Below are 4384 nucleotides of genomic sequence, written 5' to 3'. Positions count from 1 at the left end.
ATTTTTGGGCCAGTCCTGGTAAGTATGTATGTATGTATGTACATATTTATGTGTTTATTTATATATTATATAGTATATCTATTTCTTTTATTTAGTTCTGCTTCATGCCAACCACTTGTGCCATGTTCTGTTGTGCCGAATGATAGAGTGACAACATAAAGAATTAAAATAGTGAGCTGGGCATGGTAATGCATTACTGAAAACCAGAACTGGGGAGGCTGCGGGCAGGTGGATCTGGAGTTTGAAAACAACCTAAAACAGAGTTTTAGACCACCATCACTACATAATAAAATCCTGAAAAGGACACATGTTGTTAGGTGAAATGAACCCCAAGATAAGGATTCAAATGTTTATTCTTTCATGAGATTGTTTCTAACATATTGATAAGATTATTTCTTTGTTGCTTTGTATGTCCCTCCCCCACGGTATAAGCCCTGCTTTCACTGTATTTGATGCTGGTATAATTTTTTGGGGGGGGGGTCCAGTCGTGGGGCCTGAACTCTGGCCCTGGGTGCTGTCCCTCAGTTCTTCAGCTCAAGGCTAGCGCTCTACCACTTGAGCCACAGTGCCACTTCCGGCTTTTTTTCCTGCTTATGTGGTGCTGAGGAATCGAACCCAGGGCCTCATGCATGCAAGGCAAGCGCGCTACCACTGAGCCACCTTCCCAGCCCCCTGATGTTGGTATAATTTGTGGAGGGGAAAGGAAAAAACAAATTGTTTAAATAGGGATACAGGTGGACCCATTGCAACAATGAGATGTACAAGTCTTTATGTCGAAAAACGAACTTTACAACTTTGGCCAGGGTGGGGAGAACTGGGGGTTAGGATGGGAGGTGAGGGGTTGGGAGATGGGAAGGGATAGGAAGGGGAAACAAAGGAGGAGGCAACAATGCTTGATAAGAAATGTACTCATTATCTTGTCCATGTAATTGTAACCCCTCTATACGGTATTTTCACAATAAAAAAAGGACACATGTTTTCTCTCATATGTGGAAGTTAGATCTAAAATATGAATATTTATGAAAATAGATATGCATATCTACATGACCAAACTGACTAAAGTATGGTATACTCAGGGGATGGATTTCCATTGTGTTATTTCTTCAAACAATTAATAGTCTAACATGATGGATACCTGGAAGGTGGATTCTTTCTTTTCTGAGGGATTGAGGGCTAAACCAGGGCAACTGAAATAAGAGAGAATTGGTGGGTGAATTTAGTTGTAATATTCAGTGTCCATAAATAAAAATGGTGCTAGTTTACTTGAGGGATGCATCGGGTTGGGATAGATGGGGAACGATGGAAGGGGCAACACTGATCAAGATGCATTATACAATGATTGAGTCAACAATAAAATCAAATGAAAAATTGAGAAGTATCTTGCGACAAATGAAATGGAAAATATTATATCAAACTTCTGGGATGATGCAAAAGCAGTTCTAAAAGGGAAGTTTATAGTAACACATATCTACATGAAGAAAAAAGAGACACCTCAAATAAATAAGTTACCTTTACACCAACAAAGTGGGAAAGAAAATAAAAGAAGGCCACAGTTTATAGAAGGAAAGAAATAAAAGGATTGGAACAGAAATAAACGAAATAAAGATTCAAAAAGTCAACAGAAAGATTAACGAAATGCAATTGTTTTGTCCTTTTTCATGCCAGTACTGGGGCCTGAACTCAGAGCTTTGTGCTCCTAGCTTATTTTCTTCATGACTGGCATTCTTCCTCTTGATCTATACCTCTAATTTTGTTTTTGGCTGGTTAATTTGTCTGCCTGGGCTGACTTCGAACTGTGACCCTCAGATCACAGCCTCTTCAGTAGCTAGAACTACAGGCTCTTGTCGCCAGTATCTGATACTGAAGTTATTTTTTTTTTTGAAAAATAACCAAAACTTCATAACCTTAGCTACACTGAGAAACAGTTCAAATAAATAAGAAATGAAAGAGAAGACATTACAATACCACAGAAATATAAAGGACAATTTGAGACTGTGTATGAATAATTGTATATGCAAATTAATAATGAACTCTGTTAACATAAAGAAGAAAAATACTATGTGGTTATATAAGTAGATGCAGAAAAAGATGATTTGGAAAAAAAAGTTCCCATCTTTGCAGGTGATGAAAAAGTTTACAAACTATACAGAGGGAATGCATTCAACACCCAAAAGGCCATATGTCACAGTGCACAGCTCCCTTTACATGCACAGTGAACCCTTGAAAGCTTGTCCTCTAAGATATAAAAGAACAATCCTTCCTTCCTTCCCTGCTTTTTCCTTCCTTCCTTCCTTCCTTCCTTCCTTCTTTCCCTCCCTCCCTCCCTCCCTCCTTCCTTCCTTTCCTGCTTTTTTCTTCTTTCTTTTCTTTCCTTCCTTCCTGTCTTTCTTTCTTTCTTTCTTTTTTTCTTTCTTTCTTCCTTCCTTCCTTCCTTTCCTGTTTTTGTTCTTCCTTCTTCCCTTCCTTCCATTTTTATCTTTCTTTCTCCATTTACTTGTTATTTATTATTTATTCATTTGCTTAGTACTGGCACTTAGGGCCTTGTGCTCTCAATTGGCCTTTTCCCTCTCAAGGCTGGTGCTCTCTCACTTAAACCCTACCTCCAGTTCCCTTTTTTCTGGTTAATTGGAGATAAAATCTCCCAGACTTTCCTACCCAGACTGGCTCTGAAGCACAGTCATCAGATCTCAGCCTTCTGAGAAGCTAGGATTACAGGCATGAGCCATCAGTGTTCGACTCATCTGTTTCTTTAGCTTGTATTTATGTTTAAAAAAATTTAGAGCTGGAATTTACCATACGTTCATTGTATACAAGAGACCCTCATTTAGTCTCCAGTAACCTGCTACCAATACATACGTACAAAATTAAAATCTCTTTTTATTTAAAATTATTTTCTCATAAAAACTATCAAAACACATACCAAACCTCAATATAACAATAACCCAGAATGAATAATTATCAAAATTTGGTGTTCATTTCTGCCAGTTTTTTCAGTTTCTTTCCTTATGCTGTTGTATTTTCACACAAATAATAGACATGTTACACAGCCCTATGTAAGAACTGCTAAAATTATTGACATTTCCATATATAAGTACAGCATGATCTTTCCATTTTGAAGAGACAAAGATGATCTTCATCCTTGGAGATGGTCAACTTAAATAATTCCGAAAGTATTATTATAATCTCATATGTAGTTCTTAGACTATTTTTCATTTCCAAATAAATCATCACCTTAGAAATCTTCTGTCCCTATGCTTATTAAAGCCTATATTGAATCACTTTTTGTTTCCATGTTCAAATCACAAGAAAATAATAGAAGTTCTAGTGCTTAATGTCACTTGTGAACAACCCGCTTTTTCTTCTGAATGACTAACACGAGAGGAGAAAGTTTTAAATAGCTGTGGCTTACCACAGGAAGTGTAAGGAATAAAATAATTACGTAAAACAGTATGCCTATGTTATAAAAGGAAAAAGTAACAAAAAAAGAAAGCCAGTGAGCCAGTGAGGTTTAACATTTTGACTTACACATCCTGTGAGTCTCTTCTAGTTACTTAGTTTACATATTTGTTTAATTTAAAAAATGTGTTTCAATTTTGTTAGCCTATTATTTCATTTAATTGTAAAAATTATCAGATTGTTATGCTACAGAACCAACTGGATAAACAAAAATTCAACCACAAATGTCAATACCCAGGAATAGACACTCACTGTCAATGCTATAGAGATAGACATGAATAATACTGTCTTTATACTTTAAAATGACATTATGGGCTGGGGACCATTGGCTCCCACCTGTAATCCTAGCTACTCAGAAGGCTAAGATTTGAAGACTTCAATTTAAATCCAACTTGGACAGGAAAGTCTGTGAGACACTTGTCTCCAATAAAGCCACCAAAAAAGCCAGAAGTTGAGGTATGGCTCAATTCAAAGCTGGTAGAGCTCCAGCCTTGGGTGAAGAATCTAAGGTTCTGAGTTCAAGTCCACGCACAAAAAAAATCAAATTATGTGGAATTTTACACATATTATCTGTTACAATTTGGATCTTTGGTATCTTCTAAAGTCTTATGGCAAATGATAGTCTCTAATCAGTGACACTATCAGGAGGTGGCATCTTTAAGGGGAGGGGGTAGGGGAAGGACCTGAGGTCCTAGGGGAGTGACCTTGAAAGGGATGTTGTGACCCAGCCCCTTTTCTCTCTGCTTCCTAGTCACCATGAGGAGAGCAGTTTCCTCTGCCACAGGCTATAACAGACCTAGACAACAGTAACAAGCAGCCAGGGACCCAAACCTCTAAATCCATGAGCCAAAGAAATCCTTTCTCCTTCCCAGTTAATTTCACCAGGTATTTTGTTACAGGGATGGAAAGCTTAGATACTACTCAAACT

This window comes from Dipodomys ordii, unplaced genomic scaffold (assembly GCF_000151885.1).
Source record: "Dipodomys ordii isolate 6190 unplaced genomic scaffold, Dord_2.0 Scaffold42, whole genome shotgun sequence".
Classification (NCBI taxonomy): Eukaryota; Metazoa; Chordata; class Mammalia; order Rodentia; family Heteromyidae; genus Dipodomys; species Dipodomys ordii.
The sequence above is the reverse complement of the archived record's forward strand: the minus strand, read 5'-3'. Positions refer to the sequence as shown.